The sequence below is a fragment of the Festucalex cinctus genome, chromosome 9 (assembly GCF_051991245.1).
Source record: "Festucalex cinctus isolate MCC-2025b chromosome 9, RoL_Fcin_1.0, whole genome shotgun sequence".
NCBI classification, from domain to species: Eukaryota; Metazoa; Chordata; class Actinopteri; order Syngnathiformes; family Syngnathidae; genus Festucalex; species Festucalex cinctus.
The window spans coordinates 18276103-18291114 of NC_135419.1; the positions used below are offsets into that span (position 1 = coordinate 18276103).

The 15012-nt window shown below is 40.4% G+C and overlaps 3 long non-coding RNA genes across 3 annotated transcripts in view; 2 read left to right on the forward strand and 1 right to left on the reverse strand.

Moving 5' to 3' along the window:
- The first annotated feature begins 7526 nt into the window (after positions 1–7526).
- Positions 7527–8888, forward strand: LOC144025796 (uncharacterized). The gene is made up of 3 exons (XR_013284955.1): positions 7527–7829; positions 8268–8491; positions 8764–8888. It is a non-coding gene; the product is annotated as an uncharacterized LOC144025796 (long non-coding RNA).
- LOC144025798 (uncharacterized) lies at positions 8497–10767 on the reverse strand. The gene is made up of 3 exons (XR_013284956.1): positions 10140–10767; positions 9684–9770; positions 8497–9602 (listed from the first exon to the last, which is right to left on the reverse strand). It is a non-coding gene; the product is annotated as an uncharacterized LOC144025798 (long non-coding RNA).
- A 3198-nt stretch (positions 10768–13965) lies between these two features.
- LOC144025960 (uncharacterized) overlaps positions 13966–15012 on the forward strand; it is a 43759-nt gene continuing 42712 nt past the window's right edge. Inside the window, exon 1 of the long non-coding RNA XR_013285010.1 lies at positions 13966–14194. This is a non-coding gene — a long non-coding RNA (uncharacterized LOC144025960). The remainder of the gene's footprint in view (positions 14195–15012) is intronic.

Genomic DNA, 15012 nt, shown 5'->3' on the forward strand with positions numbered 1-15012 from the left:
TTTCTTTATGAAGAAAGACTTGCTGGGGCTTCACTTGCCATATAAAGTGATGATTCATTTCTGTAGTGGATCAATGAGAAGAAATATCCACCGCCGTGTTTGTTATTTATCGCACTCATTTGATGACTTGTCAGCGTTAATTAAGCGACTTGGACCTGTTGAAAGAGGAATTTGACATTCCATCACGGCAAATCAACAATTCTATTTTTTTTTAATCACATCATATCACATGGTACAGGAAGCTATTTTGATTATATCCCATGTTTTTTTTAATTTTTTTATTTTTTACACTTGCGTTATAAATATTTACATGTATGTGCCTGTGCCTGCATTTTGCTCACTCGTCTTTCCAAACAGTCCTTCCTGCAGTCAGGGATCGATCATCTCTTCATCACTACCAGATTCACCATCCGGAGCCCCCACTGCCCTTCAGTAAGCCATCCCATCAGTGGATATATCAACAGCATGCTTCTTCGTTTTTGATGTTACGTTAATTTGACGCTTCGTTCTAAACCACACGGATGCCTCCGTGTACGCTGCAGATGGGACATCAAGATGGCCTCGTTTTAAAAAAAAACAAAAATGAAATTAATACAGTTTAGCTCAGAGCACCACTACGACACGTGCGCAGCGGATGGCATTGGTCATTATCCTTAAAGTGGGCTTAGAGATGGGACTACAATCAGTCAGCGAATGCTTTTTTTTTTTTTTTTTTTTTTTTTTAGAAAAACTATCAAAGCAAATTTGAATACTGCAACTGCACATAAATGAAAATGGAAAAAAACTGAGCATAGTGTTTTGTTTTTCTAATATGAAGCATCTTTCAGCTTTTTTTTTTTAAACTAAAATAACACTTTAGTAAAAAAGTGCTCACTTCCCAGCAAGCAGTATTTTAGCACATTAAAAAACACTTCAAGGCAACAAACTTAGATAAATGAGCATTTTAACAAGATATTTCAAGTTTTGCTCTTGTGAAAATTGGCTTCCACATTTCACAACAAAGACACGAGTACACAGAACTAATAAGTAGAAACAGTTTTAGAAGTAAAAACAGTGACTCAAATTACTGCTTTAGCCCAAAAATAGCACAGTAATGTTTTTCACAGCACAGTTGAGATTTAAACGTACTTTCAAACTAAATTTAATGCTCAGAATTACATGCTGTGCATTTCAAACAAACATGACTTTGAGTCTCCGCTTAACTAAATACAAAAAACACAATATTGTGCTTTTGTACATAACTGCAATGAAAAATATAAAAATATCACATATTAAAAAATATAAATCTAGTATATATATTGAGGCACTTGCAGTTCACAAGCAAATTACATTCCCCTTCATCTGACTATTAGCGTGAATTTTAAACAGAGAGGGGCCAAAACATGCCTTGTGAAAATTAAACTGCACTAAGAAAAAAAAAAATAGCCACCAGAGGGTGCTACAACTGCACAAATGGGAATTAACCCGACTTGAACAGATGTGCTGCTTCTAATATCGTGACATGATGACGACGGTATATTGTGGCAGCTTTAATATCGCGATATTGCCGTTATCGTTACATCCCTATTAATCACTGGAACCTTAGTAAAAAATCTGCCACAGGAATGTAAATGTGCGATTTGCCAGAGTGTTTTTGCCACTTTATTTACACAGCGCCGTAGTTGTAATTGATTAAAATTATTATGAATGTTTTTGATCAGGTCATGTTCAATAAAACATACATGATACATGACTAATGTAACTGTACTGGATTCAATTATGAATGTAAATATTCACATTTTTACTAATGAAACAAGAAAGAGAAAGAAGTCTCTACTATTTTGCAGCATTCCTACTTCTGGGAATGTCTTCCATATCAAAGTCAAATTGGTACTGCATGAAATCTTTCACTAAATTGAAAATAAATGTGAATCGAATCGATTTTGGAAATCTGAATCGATACCCAGCCCTAACGTTAATGAACTTGCACAAGTTTGACTCCAAAATATTTGATGAATGCCTGAACGTCTTATTTTACTGCTTCAGCCTGTTGCGCAAAATCTGCTCGAACTTTTCCTTAAATTCATGTGATAGCCAACCTGTGGGACAAGTACCATTTACACTGGACTTTTTTTTTTTCTCTCTTTCTTTCTTCCAGCTTCTCCCCGCTGCCCATCCCCGAGGTGGTGAAGCTTTTCTATTAATGATGAAAGTAAACAACACCGGGCACCATGTTTCCCATTTCCTGGCCCACCCACGGGTGCCAACTGCCGAATAACACATACGGGTGCTGCTACAGTATACTGGGACGCCACTCGCCAAAAGGTGAACGCATTTACAGTGAGAGTGTGAGAATGATCTACTTGCTGCCTCAGTCTTTTTTTTTTTTTTGTCTCTCGTCCCCTCCCCAAACGGCCTGTCTCTTGTGGCGATATGTGGAACATATGGGAAATTATTGTGGGGTTATAAAGGGCTGTTGCCTTCAGCAGACATGCAATAAATTAAGCAGTTTGCACTGGAGAGGAAAAACAGCAGCTCTTTAGGAACGCTTACACAAGCCACAACACAATCTCTTGCCTGTTCTCCTGGTTGGTGGTAGCTCAGTGGGATGTAGCCACACAAATTACACGTAAAAAAAAAAAAAATGTTTTGATAGTTTCCGTTGCACAGCGAGCGTGTGTGGCTGCTGAGCAGCATTGTTGGTCCAATTAAATGTATAAAGACAAAAGTGAACAAGGAAAGGGAAGGGGGGGTGTTGATGGAGGCCCAAAATGGCTGTAAACACACCGAAAATAAAACGACACATGACAAGTTGCAGTTTATGGACGGCGAAGGAAGGTGTGGGGGGAGGAAGGGAAGGATGCGTGTGTGCGTGCGAGCAAATTGTTAGTGAATCAAAAGACACCGAAATGGAAGAAGTGAGCGACTTCAAAGTCGCCGCGTGATGAGCGGTGCAACAAGAAGAGAGACGGGAAGTGTGTGCATGTGTAAGAAAGACAGTACAGGGTGACGTTAGCAAAAGAAAGCTGTGGCACGCGTCTTCATGTTAAATATTGCTACATCACACTCGACACACATGGACATGCAAAACAACAACAACAACAAAATCTTGAAAAATGGGTCGCAAAATTGCACTGCAAAGTTGAAAAAGTCCAAATGATTTAATGAAACCTGAAACGTTCAAGTTGTTTGTAAAAATAACCAAAATTAGAGTTAGTTACAATACTTAGTTTAGGGTGATCAGATGTCCCATTTTGATGGGATGTAATGTCTCTGAGAAATTCAGGAAAATGTATGAATATAATAAAACTTGTTAAATTGAGATGAGTGTGGGGTTTGAAATTTCACATTGTTAATTAAGAAAAGTCAACCAAAAAAAAACAAATCTTAAACGTGCACTCAAAACATCGACTGTTGACTTTAATTAAAATGCAATTTTGGCATGAAGACGTAATATACTGAGGAAATTTAGGACTTTTTAAAAATACAGGGTGATTCAAAAAGAATGACCCTATTTCATGACCAAATATTCTTTGATGGAAAAATAGCAAAAAAATTACACTTATAATAAAAGCATTCTACTAACAGTCACGTTTTATTTCCCATGTTCCAAGTGCGCAATATGGCCTCAATACGATATGAGAATTCTTCGCAAACACGTTGAAGCACGTCGGGATCAATTGAATTGATCGCTGGTGTTACTCGATGTTTTAAGTTTTCCAGGTCAGTTGGTAATGGCGGAACAAAGACTTTATCTTTTATAAACCCCCAGAGGTAAACAAATAAATAAATAAATAAAATAAAAATAAATCACAAACTATGAGGTCAGCAGATCCAGGAGGCCAAGCACAAAAGAGCTTTTTTTTTTTTTTTTGCTGTCGGAGCCTGTCGCTGCCAGACGCACGAGTCTGTCAGTGTCACGTGACAATTATAGAAAACTGGGAAATCTGATCTTTCAAACACCCACTCATTTATTCTGATTCATACATTTACTTACGAAATATTTGATCATGAAATAGGGTCATTCATTTTCAAACACCCTGTATAATGGTGGGCACTGGGGATCGATCGGTGGTTAAAATGTTATAGAGTATTAAGAAAATGTACCCAAAAATCCTGACTTATAGGATAATTTAAAAATTTGACTTTTCGTCATGGCGGTACAGTGGCTGAATTGTTAGCGCGTCCGCCTCCCAGTACTGAAGACGCAAGTTCAAGTCCAGGCTACTGCCCAAAGCCAGCTGGGTTAGGCTCCAGCACCCCCGTGACCCTTGTGAGGAGCAAGCGGTTAAGAAGATGGATGGATAGACTTTTCATCATTTGTTAAAAAAAAAAATGTCATATTGTCTCGGCAGAAAACTATGATCCTCGAGGGTTTTCATGCAACAAGTGTGCCATCTGTCCCTGATTGGTTGGTTTTCCTCAGGTGCGGTGTTTTTTTGCAAATCAGAGAAAAGGACTTTTTAGTGATTTTTTAATTGTTTTTATTTTTTGCAAACTCCCTCTTGAATGTTTGCTCCACACAATTACTTTAACCCAATAGCATTATTGATGAGTATCCTGAGAAATGAATACAGCAGAAAGGTTAAGTAAAAATCACTGTTTCATTATCATTTTAAGTTTTCTTATCAGTGCTCCCCTTTATTAAAAATAGAAGGCACAGATGAATCCCACACTGCCAAATGTATGAAAATAAATTGTCCTTGCTGGAGGCAACGGTGAAGTAAGATGACCTGAGGAATAAGTAATTTCATTCTACAAAAATACATAAATGTTAATAATAATAATCATAATAATGCCATGTCAGTGACTCCATCATGGTTGTGAAATTTCAAAATGAATCCAAGTCACCGTCATAAAAAAAACAAAAAAAAACCAAGTCTATTATCATCCAATTACCCAAATTCCAGCAATAAGAAAGAAAATGGGGGAAAGCGCACGTTCGTCTTCTTCAAAGTTGTTGGAGCCGCCAAAGGCGCTGAGCAGTGAAAACACTAAATTGGGCAAAGTGCTTGAGTGGAAAGTGCTGATTTCCCTTCACCGTGGGCAACTTGGCTTCTGCCAACAGGCCCCAGGAAGTCGCAACACATCTACAATTATTATCAAGCTAGACTCATTGAGATGAACACAGGGGTGTCCACACTGTAGTCTGCGGGCCATTTGCAGACCGCCGCCATCTTTTTTAGTTGCATATTTGTATAGTACATAATGTCATGTACGCATGAGCGCTCTGCATCAAAACGAGCGTAACTTCATTTACCGTGTTTAGGAATTTGGCAGACCAGGTTGCACGATGCTGGGTGTTTGTGGTGACAAAAAGTAGACGAGACCTTAAACCACAGGTGTCAAACTCTGGTCCTCGGGGGCCGCAAGTCCTGCAGGTTTTGAAGGTTTTCCTCTTCCAACACAAGCTGATTCCAATCAACAGGATCATTATCAGGCTTATGCAGAGCTTGCCTTGAGATGATCATATATCAGCTGTGTTGGAGAAGGGAAGCATCCAAAACCTGCAGGACTACGGCCCTCGAGGACCGGAGTTTGACACCTATGCCCCCTTAGACCAACTAAAAACAGGTCTAAGTTGTGGCTTGGGTGGCGATTTTGGTGGATTTGATCCAAACGCAGGCAGTGGTGGATGTTGTCAAATTTCACTCATAAATATGACAGCAGCATGATGAAAACCATATGAATCATCGTATAAATCTATTTATTGAATGTATTAGCGAGACCGTTTAATGCTTCCTTCATGTAGACCGCGTATCTTCACCCAATTTAAAGACAATGAGAGGAGTTGCTTCATTTGGCCAGGAATCAAATCGGCCGTGTTCACTCCCACAACGGCACAAGATTTTCCAACGGTTGCCCCCGTCTATGAAAACATCGAAAGAATGAAAACGCCACCCATGCGCAGTTACACTGCCCTTATTGTCTGGGTCCCCTAGGTCTCAAAACTAATGTCCTCGAGGGCCACAGACCCGCAAGCTTTCAAGGTTCCCCTCCACCAACACACCTGAATCAAATGATCAGGGTCGTTGTCAGGTTTTCTGCAGCCCTTGCTGACGAGCGCCTTAACTTGGGCTGAAATGTGAACTATTCCGTTGCTATGGCAACATGGAAACAGCCCACCTCCCAGCTGTTGGCGGGTTTTGGCGCGCGTGCACGTTAGCCGTGCGCGCACGCGCGCATTGATGGCCGCATGCGTGCTGTGCGCGGGCCTTTCAGCCTTCAGAATAGCGTCTCGACTAATCCGTGAAAGTTTTGCGGCGCTCTGAACCGGCCGCCAAGCCTTTTCCCACCGAAGCGGCGGCCCGGGCTCGGCGTCCGGGCTTCACACTTGATTGGGCCACCTCCCGTGGCAGGACTCCCCTCCCCGCTGGGCGTGGGGCCCGGCAGCCCCCTCCTCCCAACCCTCGCCGGGCCCGCCTAATCAGCTTTCCCCTTGCACCGTAATTACCAACGCTGACTGAGCCCGTTTGCAAGTCTGAGTCCCGGAAGTGGGCCCTCGTGCAAGCTCGACAACAGTGAGGGCCCTCCCCCCTCGGCTTGTGACGAGCACACCTGTGGACGGACGGTCAACTGTTGCGCGGTCCCGCACCCACCGGGTGGTGACATGTTTATTTGGATGACGCCATGAGAAGAAGCTGTGAGCGGTAACTATTCTTCTTGTTGGACTTCAACACTCAAATCCACCCTGCAGGGACACAAGTCTTTGATATGTGACCATTTCAAACACACAATGAGACCAGTGTGTGTGTGTGTGTGTGTGTGGGTCCCAGTGGAAAAACACCAAGTTGATGTTGAGCAAGAAATGTAAGCGCTATTTGCTTGGCAGTGTCCAAAATTGGAAGGACAGTTTATTATTTTTGCAAAAATGGACACAATATTAGGTACAGCAGCACACTATACTGAGATCCAACAGACACGTTTTGGCTTTACAAAGATAGACAAGATCGGACCCAACACGTCAGATTTTGAAATACACTAACTTATTTTGGAACCCTACCTTGAAACTCAACCCTACTTTGAAATCCTTCTTTAAACCCTAAACCTAGTTTAAAACCCTAATTTGATTGAAACCTTAACACCAAACGTATCGTAGTAACTCCTTCATTCATTTTTCGCTGGATTTTGACTGATTTTGCAACGCCCACAGAATATTGTGTCCTATTGCTATCAAAACATGGAACCTACCAAAACAAAGATTAGAGTCTCTCCTTTCGTCAGGAAAAAGAAGTACGTTTCAATGTGTTTACATTTTGCAGCAATTTGCATTCGAATAGAAGCTAAGTTTCATCATTATTCAAAAATCTGTTTAAAACAGTTGGAAAAAGCTTTTCGCAACATGGCCCAGGTTGATCTCTTATACTCTGCTGCTATGTGCTGGCGGTTTTTGTAATAACTACCATTGCGTCTCTTCAGTTCAGAGGCTGCACCAAAGCTTTCTACATCCTCTAGCATAAAAAACAAAAACGTATAAATACGTCTTTTGGAGCATGGTAATATTTAAAATAGAACATATTTATACGTTTTGGGGGAGCAAATGAGTTCAATAGGTCGCTTGCACATGTCGTCACTTCCGCCTCGGATTTCTCGTAGTCGCCATGCTGGGTGGCCTCCATTTACGTAGCGATTCGGTCTAACACGTATCTATCACGTTTGTTTTCTGCGTTTAAAATGGTACATTGTTGCTGCATCGTTGGCTGTTCGAACAAAGCCAAGGGGGGAAATGGTCGGTCTTTTTTCCGAATTCCAAAAATAATTAGGAACCAGGGCCTGGAGACAGAGGAGTGCGGACTCCGGAGGGAAGTCGTTACTTTGGGCTCGTGTGTGCAGCGATCACTTTGTGAGCGGTAAGCTTGTTTACCTTTATTTAATGCATGAGGATTAATAACGTTTCGACCGCCCATATATGGGCAAGTTGCTTATGTTTTGGATTCACGAGCAAGCAAGTTCGGTAGTACAAGCTGGCTAGCGGACGTTAGCCGAAAGCTAACATCGAACATTTTCACCCAAGTAGTGCCAGTGCAAAGTGTTTACTGCTGAAATTGGATTGATTAGTCTTGGGCTTTTAATGCCGATAACATGTTTTTTGGTGGCAAAATGTAAACTTGGAAAAAAAAGAGACAGAAGGGGCTGATGCAAGAAAACAGACCCCCGGGGGTGATGCAAGAAAAGACCCCCGGTAGCCTACACATCATGCTAAAGAACTTATTCACGGCCACCCTACTGCGGTAAAATAACCAGTCTTTCCATATTTTATTTGTTTATATATTTGTTTATTTTAACAGGTCGCCCTGCGCCCGTTTTTCTGTCCAATCATCCCGACTGGGCTCCAACATTAAAGTTGGGTCCCAAGTTACAACATCTATGTCTCAGCCCAGTCGGTGCCAAGATATGAACGTGCACAGGAGAGACAAGCAAAGAAAAGACGACTCGAAGTGGCAGAGATTGTTGCAGTTATGCAGCCAGATGGCTCCTGTAACCTCAAGTACTGCTGACATCATTGACTCTGGTATGCCACTCAGAATTCATTACATGATATATTGTATGCATGAGTGAATGTATGTGTTTATGTTTGTGTGTGTACACGCACCTTATATTTTAGAGACATTTGGAAGTGTTTATAGAAATAAGTATTTGCCTGTAGCAATGTTCATACATTAAAAAATGCAACAAAATGTGTACATTTCTTTTACACTGACAAAAAACTACACTACTTTACTATATTAAACCTATTACTGGTACCGTATTTTTTTGTGATTTTTTCTTTATTTTTTTCTTTAGGGATCTCATGCCACACCGACTTGATTGCCAATGACATGATGGAAACGAAGGCGAGCATCAAAGCATTGGAGGAGGACAACATGCGACTTTTTGTTTGGCGCTAATAAAGGCAGCGTTTATACAAATTCTATTGTTGGGTTTGTTTACAAAGCTATACATAAGACAAATGACAGGATTTGACTCAATGTGCAATATGGTCCCTCTTAAAGTAATGGCATAAATCTCTATTATTTCTAAAAGCACAAAAAATGAAGTGAATAATTATTAGATGTAGTAATTTCAGAGTTAAAAATTGAACTGTTAATTAATGTAGTTTATTTTAGCACAGGTGCCTACCATCCTGAGATGACGGTATGATGTAATGTTGATGGGGTACGCAATGACTTTCATTATGCTATGTACAGAGGAAAAAGTTGCTCTCTTTTAAATTTGTTTAATGTAAGACAAGTACCAGTACTGTGTTACAGTTTTCCCAATAATCCTTGTTTCACACTTGTCACAAAACCACTGTCCTTTTGGCAGTCTAGATTGGCACACTTCAAGTGATATCATTTGATTTTACAATCTGCTGCAGCACAAAAAACTACTTTATTCCGCATCTTTGAAGTACATGAGCAAGTGGTAGGTGACAGCGGCTGAGCAGGAACACTGGAAGTCCACTGCTGATCTAGTAAATGCTCTCCCGAGCAGTTCAGGTAAGGAGGGGACTTTGGGGAAAAAAAAACTCTGGCTTTTCCAACTGGCCAAAACGAGCGATCTGGGTGGACTCGCTCAATCACACTTTGTCCACACCACAAAGTCGCAGAAGTCCGTCCAGTTAAACTCATCTGTGCCTGAATCTGAAAATATTACAGACATTGTAATGAAAATATGAAACATAGAATTAAATAAGAAACTACAAAAAGTAAAGCCATACATACCTGGTAATAATATTGGTGTTGTCGTGACAAGTGATGGGAATTGTTGCCATCCGGCACCAGACAGAAATTGTGTGTTGTGACAGCCTCCTTAACCGTGAGATCATAAGAAAAGCTGTCAGTATGCTCAGTAGTTACCATGAACACGTTTTATTGTACTGGAAACTGAAACTAAAAATACGTCCTCTGAGAGTGGTTAACCTTAACCATTTAGAATAAGTTGATTAAGTAACATGTAACTAGTGAAAGGGTAGCATTAAATTTAATTAAGCCACGGGGAGGCTGTGCATAGTTACTTTTTATTCTTATACGCTCTGCCATATTTGCCTGTTATAAAATTGTTAGAAAAACCACATCAGGTAAAGCCAGCTGTGCATGTAAACACAATGATAACAGGAAGCCTGAGAACAAATCAACATTTTTGTGTGCAGAATTACCAACACCATGTGGTTTACTTACGTGCAACAGCAACCGTTTCTTCTGATGCGATGTTAAAGTTTACACTCTGTATCCACCCGCTTACAAAATAATTGTAAGCCTCCAGGGATTTGTTGGCGTGTTATGGAGCATGTTGTCAACACGAGGTAGGGAAAGATGTCCAGAGAAGTCACATTTGGCCAGCAAGCTTTCTCCGTCAAAAAAAAATCACCCTTGGTCAGGACGTAATTAGGATCAATCCCGCCACACAGAGACACCTTCTGCCTGTATCGTTGTTTTTGATCTTCCGGTAAATCGTGAAAATACTGCGAAAATTACATCAGGTTGATAAGCTCTACCGTGTAACTCGCGAGTGTACCTTGTGAACCGGCGGACACCCAATATGGCGCCCGAAGGAAAAACTCCCATGATGCATTACGATGTGCAAGCGACCTATACAAGACATTTTGAGCTCTCTATTTCATGAGTATATATATTTTTTTCCCCATTAAAAGCCTGACGTATGTCATCTGAGACAGATAATCCATTAGAGGGCAGTATCACCCTACTGATGGCTTTTTCAGCGACCTTGCAAGATGGCCCCAGTTGAGAAAGGAGAGATGCCTATACTTATTAACAGTGGGAAATGTTCTTTCTAATTTTTGGAAATACTAATATGTTTGATGTCTGTTTATTATGAAATTCAGTTTTAAATGTACAAATTGAAAGTATTGTCACTGAATGTATCAAATTAAAAGTCACATGTGGGAAAAAAAAAAAGTTTGTTCAAAGGGACCAAAAAAATATTCTATTTACAAAGAATCAGAATTTTCTCATATATTTCATGGTTCAGGATTTGGGTTAATTTGAAAACCCAATCACATTTTGAAACAAAACACGATAATGCTGGTTTGAAACCCTAACCATAGCTTAAAACCACAATTTGAAAGTTTCATCATAGTTTGAAAAACACTAATTTGAAAACTGGGGTCAGACATTTTGACAGTTGAATTTTTTCAACCAATAATTTTATAGCCACTGTTATAAATATAAAGATGACTTGACTAAATTGGCCCTGCTTCGAAACCCTATTCCTATGCTGAAACCCTAATCCTAGTTTAAAACCCTAATATGAAACCCGAACTATATATTAAGCCCATAATTCGAAACCCTATCCATCGTTTGAAATCCTAAATTGAAACATACTTTTGTAAACTGATTTTCAACACATTTTGACAGTTGAACTTTTTAACTGATAAGTTTATAGTCTCTCTTATCAAATTTGAGCCTGCTTTGAAAAACGAACCATAGTTCCAAACCTAATTTGATTGCCTCTGTCAAAATTTTCAGTTACGGTGGAAGGCTTCGGTTACCTTTTTAGTTATGTAACAAGACGCGTTTGGCTAATGTACATGAAGTACTGCGCCTCACCATAGCGATGCTATAAGAAGACACATTTTCATTAGAAAAGAAGAACAGCTTCAACCTGGCAATGACATGATTCTGACTCTATTAAATGGAAATGGAATAGAACACAAGCTAATGCTAACGCATGTATATATATATATATATATATATATATATATATATATATATATATATATATATATATATATATATATATATATATATATATATATATATATATATATATATATATATATATATATATACACATACAGTGCTTGTCTGTCCCAAAGACTGCTGTGAAAATAGTCATTAAAACAACAAAGCCGACCATTGTACTGTACTGTATGCTCTCAGAAAAGCCAATCTAATAAAGCAATACAGTAACTACATTGTGAGGATGGCCCAGTGGTGTGAAGTAATGTACAAACTTTGAGAATATATCACGATACGACGATACGATATTATCACAATAGGAAGGTCACGATACTATAATTATCACGATATTGCGGGGAGGTTAGCAATACAAAAAAGGTCACAATATTGTAAGAAAAAAAAAGAGCTCATACTAAAACAATACACAATAGTATTTTTGTACACTACAGCAATGCATATAAACAACCTACTATCTCTAATAACGCACTTAGACGCACTTAGTTACTAATGCAAGCACCCGTTGAGTTCCTCCGCACAAATTGACTCGGTTCACAAGCATATTAGGACCATCAGAGTGGATCTTAAACAGAAGGACCAAAACATGCCTCATGAAAATTAAACTGCACTAAAAAATAAAAAATAAATAAATAAAAAATAAATAAATAAAAATAGCCACCAGAGGGTGCTATCAACCTGACTTTAACAGATGTTCTCTTTTTAATATCGTAACTGACGATGATATATTGTGTCAGTTTTAATATTGCGATATCTCACGATATTGCCGTTATCGTGACATCCCTAGTAACAACACTCTAAAAGCAGTTGGGTCAAAAGTAACCCAATTATGGATCAAAAGTAGTGTTGTTCCGATACTGTTTTTTGACCCCCGAAACCGATACCAATACCCAGCTTTGTAGTATTGGCCGATGCCGATACCATACCGATACTTAAGGTTTTTTTTTCTCAACATGAAAAAGCTGTCCTGCCATTGGCTCAGAGCATTCAAGGGCCAATAGGATATCTTAGATCGGCATGCAGTGAGCATGTCACATATTAGTGAATGTTGTGTACGAGCAAGACATAAGATGCTGCATCCAAAGTCCTATATTAGCGTTGGAATTAATGGTATCGGCATGTTACTTGTTAGTAGTCACCGATACCGATACCACTGTTTTAATGCAGTATTGGGGCCTCTGCCGATACCAGTATCGGTATCGGAACAACACTAATCAAAAATGAACCAATCCACTTTATGGATTTTGTTTTTTTTTTATACAAAATGACCCAATTTTTTGACCCAAGTAAAGCATCTGACCAATAATCATGAATTGTTTGACACGAAAAGACCCATTTCTTCACTCAAAGTTGGGTCAAATAGACCCAAGTACAGGATCGGTCCATTTTTGACCCACAGTTGGGTTATTTCTGACCCAATTGTTTTTTTTTAGAGCAAACCAAACAAAACAAAAAAAACAACTGAAGAATCCAATAACGTAGCCACCAGGCAGTGGAAACGTAACGCAGGCGGGCAGGCCCCGGGCCCATCGCGCCAGCGGTGAGGGAGCATATGGGGAGCACCCGCGCAGGTGAAAGCCGCCGACCTGGCAAAGCGCTCTAAAGGGTGGCGACGCGTCGTCGGACCTGGCAACGGCCACCTCCCCAGATTTGGGATCAGACGGACGGCCGCCACTCGTTAGCTTATTACTCTCTTATTAGGGACATTTTTATTTTTTTTTTGCCTCGCACGGATTGGCGGAGCACACCCGCCAGCAAGCCTCTTCACATGGCCCGGCCTCTGTCAGAGTTGATCAAAAGACATTTCTTCACATCTCCAAACGGCAGCGAAAGAAGAGAAGAAAAGAGCCGGGAGAAGAAAAGAGCCAGAAAGGGGCATACTGCTCGCTCGCTCGCTCTCTCTCTCTCTTTTTCTCTCTCTACTCTGGTTCTTTTGGTGAATGACTACTTTTCACCATGCCCCCTCCTCCCCCTCCATATTTTTTCATTCCTGGCACAAAAACAAAAAAGCATAACAGCACGTTCCTTCCGGTTCTGACCATATCAAAAACAATTATCCTCAGGTGAAGAATGCGTCTGCAGAATAACAACAATTCCGAGGGAAAGGCAGGCGGGTGGGGAGTGGGAGGGTGGGCGGTTGGGGGGTTCGACGTCCTCACAAATGGGACTAGCTTCCCAAAAGCAGGCAGGACCCCCTCGGTAGTGCTAATGAAAAGTGTAACTTTAGCCTCCCAGCTGTACGTCTCAATCCATAATCCTTCCCCAAACTCCTGGCCGGCCATGGAGCCGCCTCCCGCTCCCCATCCTGGGCCGGGCCCGGCTGGGCTGGGCCTGATTCAGTCCTGTGTCCACCTCGCACCGTGTCGGGCTCCTTTCCCGTATTTGGGAAACCGGCCCGGTTTTGTGGACCCGCAAATCCCCCTCCTCAGCCACCACAATGGCAACGCTGTGGCAAGAATAACGGACATTTTGGGCCGAAGCTCGGGTTCACTCTGTGGATGTGTCCCTGCAGTGTGGAGGTGAGTCACATGTCCATATGTGTGGGGTGGGGGGGACAAGGTGGATATCTGCAATGTCATTTCATGATGTCACTTTTGCCATTCAAGTGGTTTTCCATTTCAGATATCTACAATTGGCAATCTCATCTCAATTGAAGTGAATTTCAGATGAGATTGTAGACTCCATAAACTGGCAGGTCATAAAATTAAATTTACAGAAATCTAAGCAGCATTTCAGTTGCAGATATCCACAACATAATTTCACCTGTACAGTGTTCCCTCGCTATAACGCGGTTCACTTTTTGGGGCCTCGCTGTATCGCTGATTTTTTTTCTTTCAGTGCAATTTTGCTTGCATTTTTTAACAGTAATGTACCTATTTTATAACATTTATGAAACTTTTAACATTGAGAATATGTAAACAAGAGAGAAATAAAATTGTATGGTGAGGTGTTTTAGAGTCTTAAAACATTTATAATAAATGTAAAAACATAAAGCTAACTACTTTGCGGATTTCATTTATTGCGGGTATCTTTTGGAACCGAAGCCCAGCGGAAAACGAGGGAACACATCACATTTAAACGTAATTGAATGTATCTTAAAGAGCCATCCATGTGTTGTAAATATCTGAAATATGTTATGGATTGGTTGCAGATAATCCATAACATCATTTCACCTCGTTCACACATCTCAAACTGAAGTTACGGTTCATTGACAGAACATCTGTAATTCACGCTATCTCCCGCTGAATTGCAGATAGCGATAATGACAAAGTGATGTCATCAAATTGCAGCCAGGCCAAATGATGTTGCAGATCTGACCTGATGTTCTTATTTTTTT